The sequence below is a fragment of the Lithobates pipiens genome, unplaced genomic scaffold, assembly GCF_037356315.1.
Source record: "Lithobates pipiens isolate NorthernLeopardFrog02 unplaced genomic scaffold, aLitPip1_a1.2 Scaffold_18, whole genome shotgun sequence".
NCBI lineage: Eukaryota > Metazoa > Chordata > Amphibia > Anura > Ranidae > Lithobates > Lithobates pipiens.
Window position 1 is genome coordinate 266,761,189 of NW_027507758.1, and position 21,268 is coordinate 266,782,456.

General features: G+C 43.5%; 1 protein-coding gene across 1 annotated transcript in view; it reads left to right on the forward strand.

Annotated features, from left to right (window-relative positions):
- MTCL3 (MTCL family member 3) overlaps positions 1–21,268 on the forward strand; it is an 87,148-nt gene that overhangs the window by 48,503 nt on the left and 17,377 nt on the right. The window contains exon 6 of the transcript XR_013276713.1: positions 1,728–2,005. The gene's annotated coding sequence lies outside the window, so the exon portion shown is untranslated. The remainder of the gene's footprint in view (positions 1–1,727; positions 2,006–21,268) is intronic.

Below are 21,268 nucleotides of genomic sequence, written 5' to 3' on the forward strand. Positions count from 1 at the left end.
CCCCCCCCCCCCCCCACACACACACACACACAGCACTGCCTGCTTCACATCGTCCCCACAGCACTGCCCCCTTCACATCCCTCCCCCCACAGCACTGCTCCCTTCACACCCCCCCCCCCATAGCACTGCCCCCTTCACCCCCCCCCCCCCCACAGCACTGCTCCCTTCACACACCCCCCCCCCCACAACACTGTCCCCCTTCGCATCCCCCCACAGCACTGTCCCTCTTCACATCCCCCCACAGCATTGTCCCCCTTCACATCCCCCCCACAGCACTGTCCCCCTTCACATCCCCCCATAGCACTGTCCCCCTTCACATCCCCCCCACAGCACTGTCCTCTTCACACACCCCTCACAGTACTGTCCCCCTTCACATACCCCCCACAGCACTGCCCCCTTCTACATATCACCCCCAAACCACTGTCCCCTTCACATCCCCCCCACAGCACTGTCCCCCCTTTACATCCCCCCAAAGCACTGTCCCCTTCACATCTCCCCCACAGCACTGTCCCCCTTCACATATTACCCCCAAAGCACTGCCCCTTTCACACACCCTGCCCCCACCCACAGCCCTGTCCCCCTTTACATCACCCAACCCCCCCCCCCCCCCCGCCCACACACACAGAGCTGCCCCCTTAACATATCACCCCAGCAGCACTGCCCCTTTCACATCCCCGACAGTATTACCCCCCTTTACATGATCCCCCACACACAGTATATAACCCCTGCTCCCCACTTCACAGCCACGTCCTTTCCTCCTTTCACTCTCCTACCTTTCACAGAGCGGAGAGCAGGAGGCGGGAAAATCCTGAACTGAAGGCAGAGGCACAGCAGCACTGGATGGGGCACGGGAGTTGCCGGGTAACTTTTCATATTAACAAGCTGGTGATTGGTTGCTAGGACCGCCTCCTAGCAGCCAATGACCTCCTGGTTAACCTGAAAATTTAATTCAGGAAGCTACCTCTCTCCATGCAGTGCTGGTCCCACCCCCAGTCCAGAATTGTCCCGCCTCCTGCCGTCCGCTCTGCTCTGCTAATGACAGCGGCAGAGGCTGGGGACAAAAGCGGCAGCTAAATGGCGTGATTGCGGCAGTCTGGAAAGAGCAGTAGCAGGGGCCAGACGTGGTCCGCCATTAAGTGATACCCATCCTAAACGAATGAGTTGATGGCATATATGATTTTTCATGCACACAAAGTACGGTGGGCACTATGTATCAAAGTAAGAAAATATTGTAATCTAATGAGAGATTTCCTTTATGCTTGACTCTTAATAATTATAAACTATGATTATCTCTAAAAGTTGTTAATTTCAACATGTTAACATAACGTGGGGCAATTTCTGACATTTCTTATCCCAGTAACAGTGGTCACAGGCACAGGAAGTAGGGAAGAATCTCTCCGACAAAGACACAGCAGTTAAAACCTGATAGATGTTTTATCTCTTTCCCACACTATTTAAAGCTATAAAAAAAAAAAAAATTGGCTGAAGATTCACTTTATGTTCTGATGTGATCTGTTTTTTATCTAAAATAAAACAAGCAGCCTAAAAAGTATTCAAGGAATTATCGAAGTACATCCTGTGCAGAATAGTGTTAAATAAATGATGACTTGTGTTTTTTGTCTGCAGTATCTGACTTGAGCTGTTCACATGCACTTGTTTATGTACAATGTGTTACAGGCAGTACTGTAAGTGAATAAATCTTTCTGTCTCTATATTTACCTTCCCAGATGTTCCAGCCTATTATTTTACTTATCCTCATCCTAGTATTATTTTCTTCTCTTTCCTACACAACTATATTTAAGCTCGTCTTCCTTTTCACCCTCTTTTTTGTCCTGTAAACCTTTCCGCCATTTTCTGTTTTGTTCTGTTATTATTTATTTTCAGTTTTGTTTAATTTATCCATTCATCAAGATAAGCCGTAAAAGAAATATAGTTTCTACTCTACTTGTGAAAAACACTGAAGACTGCTTGTATAACCTGATCCTACATTTTCCAGCTTCTGCAAGTAAGTTATTTACACTTATTTCTTTTATTTATAATTTTATACTATTATAAATATTAAAGTGTAAGTGCCCGTTCACACAGGGGCGACGCGACTTGCAGCGCGACTCACAGACGCGACCTGCACACAACTTCAGCGGCGACTTGCTAAATGACTTCTGTATAGAAGTCAATGCAAGTCGCCTGAAGTCGCCCCAAAAATAGTACAGGAACCTTTTTCTAAGTCGGAGCGACTTGAGTCGCTCCTATTAGAACGGTTCCATAGTACAGAACGGAGCGCGACTTGTCAGGCGGCTAAGTCGCCTGACAAGTCGCGGTAGTGTTAACGGGCACTAAGAACTCATTAAAGCGTTACTAAATCCAAAAGTAAACATTTAATATTTTGCAACTTCCCTATCCTTAGATGTAATGGCTGCATTAGTTCTCTTTTTTTAGGCTTTCTTTCCTTTATCTTCACCTGGTGATCTGGCCAGTAAGTCTGTAAGACCCCTTTCACACTGGGGTGCTTTGCATGCGCTACAACGCTAAAAATAGCGCCTGAAAATCGCCCTGTCTCTCCAATGTGAAAGCCCCAAGGGCTTTCACACTGGAGCCGTGCGCTGGCAGGACTTATTAAATTATAAATAAAATAAATAAGTATATCATATAATTGGCAGGACCCTACAAAAAGTCCTGCTAGCAGCATCTTTGGAGAGGTGTATACACCACTCCTTCACTGCTCCTGCCCATTGAAATCAATGGGGCAGCGCGGCTATACCACTGGCATAACGCTGCTGCAGCAGCGATTTGCTCTGGTTTTAACCCTTTCGCGGCTGGTTTTTAACCCTTTCTCGGCTGCTAGCAGGGGTAGAATTGCCTCGCTAGTGGCCGAACAGCACCACAAAATTTACGGTAAAGCGCTGCTAAAAATAGCGTCGCTTTACTGCTGACACACCCACCGCCCCAGTGTGAAAGGGACCTAAGATGTGGCAGTTAGGGTCAAAATATTTGCCACTGACAGGAGTGCTTATAATGGTAAGCTTTTATTTATTTATGTAAAACCTTTAGGCTGCTTTCACACTGAGGGGCTTTGCAGGTACTAAAGTGCTAAAAATAGCAACCTGCAAAGCACCCTGAAAGAGCCGCTCAATGCACTCCGATGTGAAAGCCCTGAGGGCTGTCTCACTGGAGCGGTGCGCTTGCAGGACAGTCAAAATGTCCTGCAAGCCACATCTTTGGAGCACTGTAGGAGTGTATTTACTTATTTATTTGAACACAATGGGGCAGCGCTGCAAACCCGCCTGTAAAGCGCTGATGCAGCGGCGGTTTTAACCCTTTTCATTTTTAACCCTTTTTCAGCCGCTAGCGGGAGTTAAAGCCACCCCGCTATCGACGAATATCGCCTCTCAAATGATGGTAAAGCTCCATTAAATATAGCTTAGTTTGACCCCTTGCACACTGAGGATCTTTTCAGGTGCTTTTACGCTAAATAAAGCACCTGAAAAGCTCACGAAAACCTATTTCCATTAAAATCAATGAATGCTTTCACACTGGAGCAGTGCGCTGGGAGCAGGGCCGTCTTTAACACAGGGCAAACGGGGCAGGTGCCCCGGGCCCTGTCATTATGGGGAGGCCCAAAGCTGCCCCTTTAGCCTGCGTTTCATATTTGCCAAGTTGCCAACAGGCACATATTCTAGTGAGCCGCCTGTTACGCTGCGCTCTTGTCCCCGGCTGCATTTCTCAAAGCAGAGCTGTGATCGGGACAGCTTACAGCCATTTCACTCATTGCTATTGCTGTATTAAGTTTTGCTGCCCACCGTCTCGCACAGCTCTACCCCCTGCACCTTTCCCTACATCGCGCATCAGTAGTTTTACCGTTCTTCTGCAGGCCCAGGGACCATCCCTGAGGTGGAGCCTCCAGGCTTCAGCTGCTTGAGTGGGCAGGATGGGGATGTGCCTGGAAGAGGGTGGTGTGACAGTAGCTGGGCAGAGGGAGCCGAGCCAAGCTGTGCCTGTAGGGAAAATCACCTAGCAGTTTATTGTGGATTGGCTTGCAGGCATGTCTATGCTAAGTCAGCTGAGCTACTGCAGTATAGCAATAGCATAGAAGTGCTGCCTGCTAGCTGACAAATGGGAAGATGTTTTTTTTTATGTAGAAATAATTAAAGTATTGTCACTGCCAAAGTATTGTCACTGCCCCCAGGTTTTCACTGCCCCAGTGTATACACCGCTCCTGCCCATTGAAATCAATGGGGCAGTGCGGCTATACCGCTGGCAAAGCGGGCGGTTTTAACCCTTTTTCGGCCTCTAGCGGGGGTTAAAAGCACTCCGCTAGCGGGCAAATACCACCACTAAAACAACGGTAAAGTGGCGCTAAAGATAGCGCCGTTTTACCAATGACGCCGCTTCCGCCCCAGTGTGAAAGGGGCCTTGGAGGATTAATAGGCGGAGACATCTGACTTCTCTTGATCACATTGCTGCTTTGGAGTGGATTTACTAAGGGTAACTACACTGTACTCTGCAAGAGAAATTGCTCCAGAGCTTAGTAAATGAGGGGAAGCTTTGCTGATTTCCATCATCCAATCACGTGCAAGCAAAAATGCATTTTTTTTTTTTTCCTTGCTCATGATTGGATATTCTTTGCAAAGTGAAGCTTTTCTTCATTTACTAAGCTCTGGAGCAACTGCACTTGCAGAGTACAACTGCACTTTGCAAAGTGCACAGTCTTTTTGCCTTTAGTAAATCAACCCCTTTGTGTTCTTTCCAATTCAGCCAATAGAATCAAATGGTGCAGTTATGCTGATAATTTGCTTTCTGTGAACAAGGGAATTATCAGTACATGGTCATACAGAGATTTTCAAACATCAGTTTGGTTTAATATGTATCACTACAGTTGCAAGCAATGCTTATATAAGTGACATCATTTGGGTCATGTATGGCCACCCACAAAATACATGCTTTTTAGACTGTGGGGTTGATTTACTAAAGGCAGCTAGACTGCACTCTGCAAGAGCAGTTGCTCCAGAGCTTAGTAAATGAGCAGAAGCTCTGCTGACTTCCATCAGCCAATCATGTGCAAGCAAAAATATTTTTTATTTTTATTTTCCTTGCACGTGATTGAGTACTCTTTGCAATGTGAAGCTTTACCTCGTTTACTGAGCTCTGGAGCAACTGTTCTTGCAGAGTGCAACTGCACAGTCTATTTGATTTTAGTAAATCCACCCCTGTGTTTTTGTCATGCATGTGTATGGTTTACTTTGCATTAATTTGCCTGGGGTCCGTTTATGATTGCAGTGGACCTTACTGCTCTCAGCTTGCAATAATAGGTCAGTTTATGGCTAATGCTGCATACACACAATCTGAATTCTTGTCGGAAAAACCATCATAGCTGGTTGGCTCAAACTTGGCTTGCATACACACGGTCACACAAGTTTGCTGAACTTTCGATCGCCAAGAATGTGGTGACGTACAACACTACGACGAGCCGAGAAAATTAAGTTCAGTGCTTCCGAGCATGCGTCGAATTGTTTCCGAGCATGCGTAGGAATTTTGCACGTCGGAATTGCTACAGACGATCGGGATTTCCGATCTAAACTTTGGAACCTGCTCAATCTTTTGCTGGCGGAAATTCGGCCAGCAAAATTCCGATGGAGCATACACTTGGTCACTTTTTCAGACGAAAAGCTCTCATTGGTCTTTTGCTGGCCGAATTTCCGATCGTGTGTACACGGCATAAGATTTTGTTCATGAAACGGGGCATTTCTACAATACATCTGACCATCACCTAGTAATTCTATTATTAGAATTTCCAGGAAGACTCTGATATGCCTTACAGAGCCTAAAGTTTCCGTTAATAGAAAATCAATAAATTGTATTTGTCATAATAGCAAAAATAATTATAAAACAAAATCTCAACCTTACAATATATCTGTCTGTGAAAATGCTAGCATATTTTGTTGTCTTTTTACATTGTTTTAAATACATTTAAATCTGCTGGTTCTACTAAGAAACAATACATGATGTATCTTAGGACCTAGTTATATTTTACTCTGGAGGGTGTGTAAAAGTGCAATTATGGGCCACATCTGTTCTGCCTTTGGAATCATATAACAGCTATTCAGTGACACACCCAGACCGTTAGTCTGACTCATGAAACAAGGCTTGGAGGAAATTCCATTGTAAATCCATGCAAAATGGAATTAGGATGGGAATAGTGCTATTTGCTTTGGTACTGAAACTGTGTTAAATGACTACCAAGCCCTGAAATCCTGTAATGTGAAACCAAGAACACATTGAATTCAGGTAACCCACATCTTCTATAGATTTCTTCTATAGATTTCTTCTATAGATTTTCTTTCTGGAAATGACATATGTAATTCTTACCTGTCTACAAACCTGCCACAGCACACATGCCAATCTACCTGTCCACAGCACACCTTTTACTGTTTATGTAATGTAATTGTAATTATTGCTCAACTCAAGACAAAACTTTTTTCTTTTGCTCTGGATAAGAGGAAGGGTTAGAATCACTGTCAGATTTTATTATTGATGTTTGTGTCCTTGTTTGGGAAATTGCTAATTTCTTGACCCAGTGGTAAGAGTTTTTAGTTGTGTGGAGACATATTGGGGTTGATTTACTACTACTGGAGAGTGCAAAATCTGGTGCAGCTGTACATAGAAACAAATCAGCTTCCAGCTTATAGGCCTCATGCACACTACTGCTGTTAGGCCCCTTTCACACGGGTTTTCTGATCAGGACCACATGTCAGTTTTTCAGGCGGACCTGATTGGACGCTCCGTGCACTCCTATGGAGCGGCGGAGACATCTGCAGATATCCGCTCAGATCCTGTCCGTGAAATCCAGACGGAGGTAAACCCTATTTTCCATCCATCTTTAGATTCCGATTATATGAAACTGACAGGCGGTCCGTTTTTATCTGATCTCCATAGAGGACAGCGGGGCTTTGACATGTCCATCTCCGCACAGTGCTGCTGCTCAGCGGGGATCGCGGATCAATCCCTGCTTAGCAAAGCGGAGTCCGTACACGGACCTGCCCTTAAACTCATGTTTTTGTGAGTTTGGGCATTTTTTTGGATGTGATTGGATACAGCTGATCATATGGGTAAAGAGGCATTTCAACGGCTCTTTACCAAGATCGCAAGTTGTGCTGTGTCCCATATGACGTAGTCTCAGAACAAGAGAGCCACCTTGTGCCGTCAATTGTCAATATGGCGGTTAGGAGGTGGTTAAAAAACACAGTTAAAAGCGAGTTTTTAAAGCAGCAGTTTCCAGCCAGAAATCCGACATCCAAAAATACTTTTTTGAACGTCCCGTTTGCATGGATCTGCTGGCCATACATGTTCAATCTTCTTGTACAATTTTCTTTAATGCCCCGTACACACGAGCGGACTTAAGTCCGACAGACTTCCAAAGGAGTTCCGTCGGAGTTCTGCTGGAATTCCGACGGAGTTCTGACAGACTTTTCGGCCGAACGGACTTGGCCACACACAATCACACTAAACTCCGACGGATTCGAACGTGATGACGTACGACTGGACTCGAATAAGGAAGTTCATAGCCAGTAGCCAATAGCTGCCCTAGAGTCGGTTTTAGTCCGTCGGAGTAGCATACACACGAGCGGAGTTTTCGAAGGGGACCGGGTCCGGCGGAGTTCCGTCGGGAAAATTTGAAGCATGCTTCATTTCTAAAGTCCGTCAGACTTTGGCGAATCAAAAGTCCGTTGCAGCCCACACACGATCGGATAGTCTGACGGACTCGGTCCTTCGGACTTTGGATGTTGAAAAGTCCGCTCGTGTGTACGGGGCATTAGAGTTACCAAAAACCATATAATACGAGGTCAAAACTAAACAACACTTTCTATTGTATAGAATTAGGCAGGTCCTTGTACTACATAGTTGAAGGTAAATCTAAAGAAAATTGTTCAGAAAATTGTATAATGTATGGCCAGCCATTGTCAGAGCTTAATTAACCACTTCAGCTCCGGACCAATAAACACCTTAAGGACCAGAGGTCTTTTTTCAATTTCGCACTGCGCTGCTTTAACTGTTAATTGCGCGGTCATGCAATATTGCACCCAAACGAAATTTGCGTCCTTTTCTTCCCACAAATAGAGCTTTCTTTTGATGGTATTTGATTGCCTCTGCGATTTTTATTTTTTGTGATATAAATGGAAAAAGAGCGAAAATTTTGAAAAAAAAAAGATATTTTCTTCTTTTTGTTATAAGAAAAATCGAATAAACTAAATTTTAGTCATACATTGAGGGCAAAATTTATTCAGCCACATGTCTTTAGTAAAAAAAATGTCAATAAGCGTATATTTTTGGGTTTGCGCAAAAGTTATAGCGTCTACAAACTAGAGTACATTTTCTGGAATTTACACAGCTTTTAATTTATGACTGCCTATCTCATTTCTTGAGGTGCTAAAATGGCAGGGCAGTACAAACCCCCCCCAAATGACCCCATTTTGGAAAGTAGACACCCCAAGGAAATTGCTGATGGGTATGTTGAGCCCATTGAATATTTATTTTTTTTGTCCTAAGGGATTGAATAATGACAAAAAAAAAAAAAGTTGTCACTAAATGATATATTGCTCACACATGCCATGGTTATATGTGGAATTGCACCCCAAAATATATTCCGCTACTTCTCCCGAGTATGGGGATACCACATGTGTGGGACTTTTTGGGAGTCTAGCTGCGCACGGCACCCCGAAAACCAATCACCACCTTCAGGATTTCTAAGGGTGCAAATTTTTGATTTAACTCCTCACTACCTATCACAGTTCCGAAGGCCATAAAATGCCAAAATAGCACAAAACCCCCCAAAATGACCCCATTTTGGAAAGAAGACACCCCAAGCTATTTACTGAGAGGCATGTTGAGTCCATGGAATATTTTATATTTTGCCACAAGTTGCGGGAATATTACAAACTTTTTTTTTTTGCACAAAGTTGTCACTAAATGATATATTGCTCACACATGCTATGGGCATATGTGAAATGACACCCCAAAATAGATTCTGCTGCTTCTCCTGTGTACGGGGATACCACATGTGTGGGACTTTTTGGGAGCCTAGCCGCGTACGGGACCCCGAAATCCAAGCACCGCCTTCAGGATTTCTAAGGGCATACATTTTTTATTTTACTCCTCACTACCTATCACTACCTATCACAGTTTTGAAGGCCATAAAATGCCAAGATGGCACAAAACACCCCCAAATGACCCCATTTTGGAAAGTAGACGCCCCAAGCTATTTGCTGAGGGCCATGTTGAGACCATTGAATATTTTTTTTTTTTGTCCCAAGGGATTGAATAGTGACAAAAAATAAAAAATAATTTTTTTTTTTTACAAAAAGTTGTCACTAAATGATATATTGCTCACACATGCCATGGTTATATGTGGAATTGCACCCCAAAATGTATTCCGCTACTTCTCCCGAGTATGGGGATACCACATATGTGGGACTTTTTGGGAGTCTAGTCGCGCACGGCACCCCGAAAACCAATCACCACCTTCAGGATTTCTAAGGGTGCAAATTTTTGATTTAACTCCTCACTACCTATCACAGTTTCGAAGGCCATAAAATGCCAAAATAGCACAAAACCCCCCAAAATGACCCCATTTTGGAAAGTAGACACCCCAAGCTATTTACTGAGAGGCATGTTGAGTCCATGGAATATTTTATATTTTGCCAAAAGTTGCGGGAATATTACAAACTTTTTTTTTTTGCACAAAGTTGTCACTAAATGATATATTGCTCACACATGCTATGGGCAGAAGTCAAATTACACCCCAAAATAAATTCTGCTGCTTCTCCCGAGTACGGGGATACCACATGTGGGGGACTTTTTGGGAGCCTAGCCACGTACGGGACCCCGAAAACCAAGCACTGCCTTCCGGATTTAAATATAAAATGCTACCAAAAAAACTGTTAGCGATCGCAGGGATCAGGCCTGACTCTGCGATCGCTGCAGTTATGTGTTAAGTGTTTTGTAAGTGACAGTGATCGATCGATACTGCACTTAGGTGGGCTGGGCAGAGGGGCAAAACGCAGGTGCTAGCAGGTATCTGGGCTGATCCCGCTAACAATGCATTTTTTTGGAACCCTGAACTGCTGGGGACGCTAGTATAGATCTGATCAGATCAGATATTGATCTGTTCAGATTCTATACCACTACGGGAGGTGTATGCTTTGCGCGTGGGTGTTAGCGGTACTGGCACTAACCTAGCGCTGCCTGGGGCGACGCAGACCCTGACCCTAAAACCTAATTGATATCACCCGCCGGGTGATCAGGGGGTTAAACCTTTATTGGGTAATAAATGGTGGGTGCCCTGATGCTATAAAAAGCAAACTAACCAGAGTCACCTGTAACACTTATACGGTGATCAGTGGTGAAAGGGTTAACTAGGGGCAATCAGGGGGTTCAAATTTTTATTAGGTAGTATATGGGGGTCCCTGGCGCTATATAAAAACCTGACGGGGAACCTAAATAACTAACTGGCTAACCAGCGTCACCAGTGACACTTATACTGTGATCGCTGGTGAAAGGGTTAACTAGGGGCAATCAGGGGGTTAAAACCATTATTGGGTAGTATATCGGGGTACCTAGCGCTATAAAAACCTGGCGGTGAACCTAAAAAAAAACTAGCTACCTAGCGACAGTAGCGACACTGATGCAGCGATCAGAAAAATTATCGCTTAGTGACACTGGCAAAAGGGGGTGAAAGGGTTAACTAGGGGCAATCAGGATGTTAAAACCATTATTGGGTAGTATATCGGGGTACCTAGCGATATAAAAACCTGGCGGTGAACCTAAAAAAATAACTAGCTACCTAGCGACAGTAGCGACACTGATGCAGTGATCAGAAAAATGATCGCTTAGTGACACTGGCAAAAGGGGGTGAAAGGGTTAACTAGGGGCAATCAGGATGTTAAAACCATTATTGGGTAGTATATCGGGGTACCTAGCGCTATAAAAACCTGGCGGTGAACCTAAAAAAATAACTAGCTACCTAGCGACAGTAGAGACACTGATGCAGCGATCAGAAAAATGATCGCTTAGTGACAGTGGCAAAAGGGGGTGAAAGGGTTAACTAGGGGCAATCAGGATGTTAAAACCATTATTGGGTAGTATATCGGGGTACCTAGCGCTATAAAAACCTGGCAGTGAACCTAAAAAAATAACTAGCTACCTGGCGACAGTAGCGACACTGATGCAGCGATCAGAAAAATGATCGCTTAGTGACAGTGGCAAAAGGGGGTGAAAGGGTTAACTAGGGGCAATCAGGATGTTAAAACCATTATTGGGTAGTATATCGGGGTACCTAGCGATATAAAAACCTGGCGGTGAACCTAAAAAAATAACTAGCTACCTAGCGACACTAGCGACACTACTGCAGCGATCAGAAAAATTATCGCTTAGTGACACTGGCAAAAGGGGGTGAAAGGGCTACCCTGGACCTAACACTAACTGCCCTGACAGTTTTTACTTTTACAACTGACACTGAATGCATTGATCAGTAAAGAAATGATCAATGCAATCAGTGACACTGTGACTGGGGGGGGGAGGGGGGGCGGGGGCGATCGGGGGGGGGGGTTTGTGTACCTGTGTGTACCTACATGTCAGTGTAGTGTTGATGCACACTTACTATTAGTCTTCTCCTCGTAGTCCGGTCAAAAAGACCGCCCCGAGGAGAATGACATCACTTCCTCCTTCCTGTGTAAACAATACACAGTGGGAGGAAGTTCGTCATTGGCCAGGAGCGATCCAGAGGGGGTGGCCGAAAACCAACTGCCATCCCCTCATCACGGATCGCTGCTGGAGGGAAACGGACCGCCGTATCCAGCGGGAGGGGGTCCGATCGGACCCCCCACCCGCTGGAAGGCAGGCACGTAGATCTACGTGATTGTGCCTGCCTGTGCCATTCTGATCACGTATAATGGCAATACGGCGGTCCTTAAGTGGTTAAAGAAGCTGAACTTAGAAGCTGATTGACTACCATGCACAGCTGCACCAGATTTTGCACGCTTCGGTCTTAGTAAATTAACCCCATTAGAACCAATACCAGTATGTCTTCCTGTCCTGTGGACACCTGTTCAGCACCAGGGAAAAAGGTGAGATCCCCCTATAGAGTGCCGTATAGCTCGCTGCTGTAGTTTTTAAGTAACATCACTGCTTTAAAATTGCTGCTTATATTAGATGTTAGAGTTTAAAACTGGCAAACCCTTTTTATTAATTTTTTGCCAAATCATATTACTCTTTAACTGGGAATGAGCATGGAAAGAGACACTGTGGGATTGATTTACTAAAACTGGAGAGTGCAAAATCTGGTGCAGCTTTGCATGGTAGCCAATCAGCTTCTAATTCCAGCTTTTATAATAATAATAATTGAAATGGATATTTTGATGATAGGCAACTCCTATCCTCATATTGATTAGTGGTTCCAAATTAATAACTACTGCAGTAGGGAACAGACACAAAAGATACGCTCAGCATCTTTCCAAATAACCGTTCTCCTTTATTATGACGCATGTGAAGGTTTTTATACACATGATTACGTAGGTATCACATTAATATTACAATTGTACGTTTATGGTAACAAGGGGCGTTACATAGGCAGGCTTATTCTAATCAGAACTCGAAAGAATGCAAAACATGTACTGAAAACATTATTAGTGCCGTGTGCACAGTGAGGGCAGTGTGCAATACATATAAAATAGAATACAATTATATACAGAACCTACAAATTTCCATTACATAATTAATAATAAATAATAATAATAACCAGATTTTGCATTATCCAGTCACCAGTTACCAGTAATGATAACAGTCATTTGTAATTCAGTTTAGAACACAAGGATAACCCATCTAATAGGTGTCAAAGTTGTGACTTAAAAACAAAGAAGGTGTATGTGTATATATATACACACACACACACACACACACACAAACACACACACTATATTACCAAAAGTATTGGGACACCTGCCTTTACACACACATGAACTTTAACCTGCCTGGCGGTACGATTATTTCGGATTTTAGGTGCTAAAAGCGGTACCATTATTTTGCATGAAAATTTGGCGTTTTATATTGTAGTCCTGTAATTCTTAGGAATAACTCTCTTAAATCTGTCCAAACCAGAGTCTAGCAGACATCCCGGGTATGATAAAGTTTGAAAAATGAAATCATAAATTATAATATAATAAATAACTATAAATAATTGTACCAAATAATAATATAAAAATAATAAAAATTATTCAATAATGTAACCAAATCAAAAACACTGAAATTTGCTCAGTTGCAGAATTGTCGCTGTCATTACTTTTCAGTATTTGATGACGGATCTCCCCACAAATCACTATCGCTCAATTCTGCGAGTGATTCCAATTTATTATCGCTGTTTTCTAGCTGGTCTAAAATCACTTTTGATGTAAAGTGACAGTTTTGGTTGCTATGGACAATCTCCAGTTTCCAGGCATAAAGAACAGTTTTTATTATATAAAACTGCATGCAGGACACTGGGCAGACCACTAGGGACAAAGGGGATGTGAAATATTTACATACAGCAATGTAATCTGTAAGATTACATTATACTGTATGTATACTGTGTGTTTCACTTTTTGAATTTGGCGCCGATCTCCGTCCCCGTGCGTCGCAACGCTCGCAGGGCACGGAGATCGGGTCCGTGATAGATCGAGCGAGACACGGCTCTCTCGTACAGCGGGGAAACAACGCTGGATCTGAGGGAGAAGGTAAGTAAGCGTCCTCCTGGATCCAGCGATGCGGTCCCGAGTCTGGCTCGGGGTTACCGCTTTTGGTATAAAAATTCCACCCCGAACCTCGGGAATACCGTCAGGGGGGTTAAAATATTGTGATACCATGCTCAGAAATTATTTGATAGCCCTGCAGGGGGAACTATGTTATATTTATTAAATTAAGAAAATGTTTTTGCTTTCAAATGACTTTCTGTGAATGTAATGTCTGGTAATGCAGCATTACAAATGTATTTATTTTACTCTTGACTCCTAAAATTAAATTGACCTGCTTTAGGAGAAGAAGACCTACAACTTTGTAGGTTTTCTAGCTTTTAAGCCAGCTATATAGTACCTAACATTTGCAAGTAATAACAGTTGATTATTTTTTACAACATTCATTTTATGTAGGCAATAACTCCAGGGTAAATACAGTCAGTGATTGGTCCATTATCACCACAAAAAATAAACAATTTTTGGGTTTACTATCAGATTTAAATATTAAAGTGGTTGTAAAGGCAGAAGGTTTCTTATCTTCTATCCATGAAAGTGATTGTAAACGATCACCTTGTAAAACAACTCATTCAGTTTAAAATAAAAATTAATTTAAAAACATTTTTGTATAGATATAAAAAAATTATAAATACATTTTTCCCTTTTATATAAGTAATCACATTCCCTCTTCTCAGCTGAAAAAGAGCTGGGGGGAGCAGTAGCACACTGATCTTCCCAATGAATGGCTGTGCAGTGGGTGGGGATGGGGGGCGCACTGGAGGAGAGTACACTGAGTTCCCAGTATAGCTAGAGAACTGACCACAGTGAGCTCTCCTGCTTAGCATGGTCAGTTTTAATATGAAAGTAGAGGGACTGGCAGGATCACCAGGGATTTCACACAAAAGGAAGCAATACAAAGAGAGCACAGGATACTTTCTCATACAACTACATAGTACAGCAGGCACATATCAGGAACATGAAGTGTTGGGGTAGAAAACGCTTTAAGGTAAGAAACCTTCTGGGCAATAAGATCCCCACCCCACCAATCTTACCTGAGTCTGATCCCAACCTGGCAATGTGCATGAAATGTGCATGAAAGCGACGGCTCTCGCCGCTGTCTCTCCCCTCACTGGGCCGATGCTGTCAATGTCCAATGCTGTCAGTCAAACTCTGTGATGAGGGAGCAGGGGACGGGACTGAGCCACCCTGTCAATAGACACAGACAGGGTGGCTCTGGAGCGAGCCTGCATCAGTGCCTCAGTAGAAAACGGCATTTTATGGAGGCAATAACTGAAGAGCCAAGAGCGCCGGAAAGGGGACCAGAGAAGAGGAGGATCAGGGCTAATCTGTGCAAAACCATTGCACAGAGCAGGTAAGTATTGCATGTTTATTATTTTAATATATATATAAAAAAAGAATGGATTCATCATTCTTGATGAGAGTTTTAAATTGTAGTCTGAAATAATTTATTGATATGGAATCATCAAACTGGATAAGAAGCAGTTGGTGAGGTTAAAAACCCGTGTGTAGTTGTTGTTGATTTACCCACTGTAATCTTAGACTGGAGGTGTCTGCAGCCTCTCTTTATAGGATAAACCTGAAAAATCAAGTGATGCAACCATTCATATTTAGAAAAGCAACACAAGGCTCACCACATACGTCGCAGTTTGACCATACTGTCTCTGCACTATTAACCTTAGAATTACCAAAACTATATGATAACCCAGGGCTTGACAAATTTGCTTAGGAGCCAGCTGAAAAAGTTAGGAGCCAGTTATTTAAATCATCTGCCCATCGCCCAGAACTGCATGTCTGGTTCATCGGACAATAAGAATTGTTCATGCCTGATGCCAAGAGAAAGACAATATTTAAAAATGTAAAAAAAAAACAAAAAAAAAACACTTTTGTTTTTGTTATAAGATTTTGCAAAAAAGTTTTTTTTCTCCTTCACTGATGTGCTTTGATAGGCTGCACTAATGGACACTGATGGGGTGGCATTGAGGTTGGAACTGATGGGCACTGACAGGTAGCACTGATGGGCACCAATAGGCAGCACTGAGGTGGCACTAATGGAAACTGGCAGGTGGCACTGATGGGCAGCATTGGCAGGTGGCACTGATGGGCAGCATTGGCAGGTGGCACTGACTGGCATTGGCACTGGACTGCACTAACTGGCAGGTGGCACTGGACTGCACTGGCAGGTTGCACTGGACGGCATTGGCAGGTGGCACTGGCAGGTGGAAATGGGTGGCACAGATTGGCAAGTGGCACTGGATTGGCATTGGTAGATGGCACTAACTGGCAGGTGGCACTGGATTGCACTGGCAGGTGGCACTGGATGGCACTAACTGGCAAGTGGCACTAACTGCCATTGGCCGGTGGCAATGGATTTGGACTGGCAGGTGGCACTGGATGGCACTGGCAGGTGGCACTAACTGGTAGGTGGCAATAACTGGCATTGGCAGGTGGCAATAACTGGCATTGGCAGGTGGCACTGGAAGGTGGGACTGGATAGCACGTGGCACTGACAGATGGCATTGTCAGGTGGCACTGACTGGCATCGGCAGGTGGCACTGGTTTGCACTGGCAGGTGGCACTAACTGGCAGGTTGCACTAACTGGCATTGGCAGGTGGCACTAACTGGCAGGTGGCACTAACTGGCATTGGCAGGTGGCACTGGATTGCACTGGCAGGTGGCAATGGGTGGCACAGATTGGCAAGTGGCACTAACTGGCACTGGCAAGTGGCATTAAATGGCACTAGCAAGTGGCACTAACTGGCACTGATTGGCAAGTGGCACTGGATTGCACAGGTTGGCACTGGTAAGTGACACTGATAGATGGCATTGGCAGGTGGCACTAACTGGCATTGGCAGGTGGCACTAACTGGCATTGGCAGGTGGCACTGGGTTGCACTGGCAGGTGGCACTAACTGGCATTGGCAGGTGGCACTGACAGATGGCATTGGCAGGTGGCACTGGATGGCACTGGCAGGTAGCATTAACTAGCAGGGGGCACTGGCAGGTGGCACTAACTGGCATTGGCAGGTGGCACTAACTGGCATTGGCAGGTGGTAATGGGTGGCACTGGCACAGGTTGGCACTGATTGGCAAGTGGCACTGGCAGGTGGCACAGGTTGGCAATGGCAGGCGGCACTAACTGGCACTGATTGGCAAGTGGCACTGGATTGCACTGGATGGCAATGGCAGATGGCACTAACTGGCATTGGCAGGTGGCACTGGATGGCACTGGCAGGTTTCACAGCCGATAGTGTAACTGTGAAACTGAATGCTCCCTGCAGTGCTGCACTTTGTGAAACTGTATGGAGAGAGAGGAGCTGACACATTCAGCGTGATGTCAGAGGTGGGTGGGACCCGGGGTGGGCAGGACCGGAAGCTATCCAGCCAATGATTGGGCTGCTTAAGAAAGGGGAGGGGCCAAATACATGTATCGCCCGCCCAGATCTCATCTCATTGGCTGATGTTGAAAGGCTGGGTCCCGCCCACCCCGGGTCCCGCCCACCCCGACATTCAGCCTCAATTTTGACAGCTCCTCTAAACACACAGTTCCACACACTGTGGAGCTGCTCTGCCAACAGTGTGTGGAGAAGGAGGAGGATGTCAGAGGCTGCTGAGCCGTTCTCCTGCTCCATCCCAACTACCAGACAGTGCTCGGTGTCTGGAGGCACCAGACACAGAGCAACAGAGGCACCTGTCAGTGACAAAATCCCAGGTGCCAGGGCACAATTTCTAGTCACAACGGCGACCTGGCGCCTGGGATTTGTCGAGCCCTGTGATAACCTGCCCAAATAATCCAGTCAATGTGTATCCAATCATGGAGGCACTTACACTACATCCTTTTTTGTAGATCTAAAGGAGGTGTAAAATCAGATTGTTACATTTGTGATGAGCTTCAGCGTGACAGTCGGATAACTGCATGCCCAGTAGCCCTTTGTTATCTATAGCTGCCTTTACAGCAAACGTGTAAATAACTGGACCTTGTTGGGGAGAGGATGACTGACCTGTCAAACCATTAGAAGTCATATAAGTCATACGAATATGAGTTATACTGTACAAAGTCATACAAATGGGAAATCTGGTTACATTGTGATGCATTTGTGTGAGGTTGAATCCATTCTGCTGCTAGTTCTATTCCATCCACATTTTTCCCTAATACCATGAGCATTTTCGGATTGATGCTACCAGGATCATCCATACTGCCATATTTATCAATGGGCACCACAGCTCTGTTGATCTGGACACTGGTCTGTTGGAACCGGAGCAAAATCAGGTTTGCCCTAATATGTGTGTGCTTGCATGTAAGCATATGAGATAGGGACCTTGGATTGTGAGCTACTTGAGTTAAGGGAACTGTTGTAAGTGTACAGTATGTAAAGCTAACTGTTAACACCATATAAATAATTATAATGAATAATAATACACCAATCGTAGGCTAACCAGTACTAAGCCATTAAGGTTGTAACATAAACTGACACATAAATAACATCTACTCAGACTAGTCTGGAGTGGTAAGTGGGGTACCCCAAGGTTCTGTCTTGGGACCAATTCTATTCAATTTATTCATAAATGATATATAGGATGGGATAAATAGCTCAATCTCAGTTTTTCCAGATGACACAAAAATAAGCAGGGCAATAACTTCACATCAGGATATAGAAATCTTACATGGCAAATGAGGTTTAATGCGGAGAAATGTAAAGTATTGCACTTGGGGGCAAAAAACGTAAATGCAAACTACTCACTAGGGGGAGACCCGCTGGGGGAATCAAGGATGGAGAAAGATCTGGGGGTCCTAGTAGATGGCAGACTGAGCAATAGCATTCAAATACCAAGCTGCAGCTACCAAAGCCGTCAGCATTTTTGCATGCATAAAAAAGGGCATATACTCCAGGGATAAAACTATAATCCTGCTACTTTATAAAACTCTGGTTAGGCCACATCTGGAGTATTCCATCCAGTTCTGGTCTCCAGTCCTCAGAAGGGCAACAAAGTTAATAAGGGGCCTGGACGAACTCAATTACGAGGAACGACTACAAGCACTAAATTTATTCTCGTTGGAGAAGTGACGCTTGAGAGGGGACATGATAGCGATTTACAAATACCTCAATGGTGATCCCAGCATAGGAAAATAACTATTCAGTTTCAGAGAGTGTAAGAGGACAGGGCCACACAATAAATTTGGAGGAGAAGCAGTTTAACCTTAAACTGCGCAGGGGGGTTTTCACTATCAGGGCAATAAGGCTATGGAACTCTCTTCCACAATTGGTGGTGGCAGTGGTGAGTAGGGATATTTTTAAAAGACTCTTGGATGTGCATCTTAAACAACACAACATGCAGGGTATGGGAAATAATTATAGACACTGACACACTTACACCTACACAGGTTGAACTGGATGAACTATTGTCTTTATTCAACCTACTATGTAACTATATACAGTATCTCACAAAAGTGAGTACACAACTCACATTTTTGTAAATATTTTATTATATCTTTTCATGTGACAACACTAAAGAAATTACACTTTGCTACAATGTAATGTAGTGAGTGCACAGCTTGTATAACAGTGTAAATTTGCTGTCCCCTCAAAATAACTCAACACACAGCCATTATTGTCTAAACCGCTGGCAACAAAAGTGAGTACACGAAAAATAAAAAATATAACCGCGCTCTCCCACAAATTAATTATTCCTAGCATGTGATTAAACCCAAGTTCTTTATATGCATCAGCCACTATAAATCTAATGTGACTAATATAATAAAAATAGATTGATAAAAAACAGAAAACAATACTAACATATATAAGTAATTTATACAAATGCAGTGCTTATCAAATACACTGGAAAATAACATAAATAAATATTAAATATCAGATAGATAAATAAATGAATTTGTTGTGAAATATCAAATAATATATAGTAAATAAAAACGTTGGTGAACTCAATATGGTGCTCAAAAGGAAAAACGTGCAACCATCAATAAAAATAAATAAGTAAATGTGCCCAATAAAGTGCTTGCAAAAAGAGAAAAAAGAAAGTGCAACAGTCCGTTGGATTAAAGATATTCCTCCAGCGCGATTCTGTATAGGGTATAAGCTTCCTTCACCACCACTGTGCTGATTAGCAATCTGAATGCACGCTTACCAGACCAAAAAGGAATCTCAGCTCATAGCACATATCATTAGAACTCCCAAAAGACCATCGGAATGGGACAGCAGCAAACCCCCTTCAAACGACCTCCAATGGCAGGATCACTCATAAAATATGGATGAAAAAGACTCCCATAGCGTAAATCCACATAAATAGCGTTTTATTAAACCATAGAAAACATACTCACAAGCAAGACAGATAAAAACAGCGTTAAATGCCGGCCAGCAAAACAATCGCCCAATAGTTCCTGTCACGTGATGGCGTCAACACGTCGAGACGACCCTACGTACGTTTCTACATATGTGACATCGTCTGGGGTGTGGGTGACGCGCTGACGCATCACGTTAATATACACACATCAATATTAGCCAAGCCTCGTTCTTAGCGGAGGGGAGGAAAACCGGAAATGTATCACATCAACATGTCGGCCACATGAGGCCTCAGGCAGCATATTGAGTGAGGGCAAAAAACAACAGAAGGCCGCCAGTAAAAGCATGACGGCCTCAGACAGCATATTGAATGAGGGCAAAAATATCAGCAGACTGCCAACAAACCATGACAGCCTCCTATAAGCATATAAATTGTATATAGTATAAGGAAAATTAGAACAAGGCTAATCAAAATAATCCTCATATGCAAAAAAACATATTTAAATTATAAAAATAGATAAAAGCAGTATGTCAAAACACCCTGCTCCCTGTTAATCTCCACATCTATAACATGGGAAAGTATTAATCGAAAAAATAAGAATGAAAAAATAAAAAATAGAGAATAAATATAAAAAAAATATATACAAAAATACCTGAGCTATAAACATGAAAAAAGGGGGAAATACAAATATAATTTAAAAGGAAAAAAAATCTTCCCATCCTCCCACCAACTCAAATCGAGTTAACAGAAAAAAGAACCCACAACTGATAATGTCATGTATTTTTCAACATGTTTTCAGCATATAACAAAAAAAAAGGCTCAGGAATTATCTATAAACGCATTAACATCTACGTCTATATTAAGCCCAAAAGGGGCATAAAATTTAATTGTATGGATCCATACCATTTCTAATCTCGATATACCCTTGACTACGGAGCCCCCCCTCCAAGGCAGGTTAAATTTGTCTATACTCAAGAATATGGTTTTAGCCGGATTTTTATTGTGGTGTTCCAAATAGTGCCTAGATACGGAATGCTTCGGAAAGCCATTGATGATGTTAGTTATATGCTCATTTAAACGTACACAAAGTGCCGTTTGGTCCTCCCAACATATTGAAGCCCACACGGGCATTGAAGTAGGTAAACGACTCTTTTGGTAGTGCACATAATAAATGGTCTAATGGTGTGTACACATGACGTGT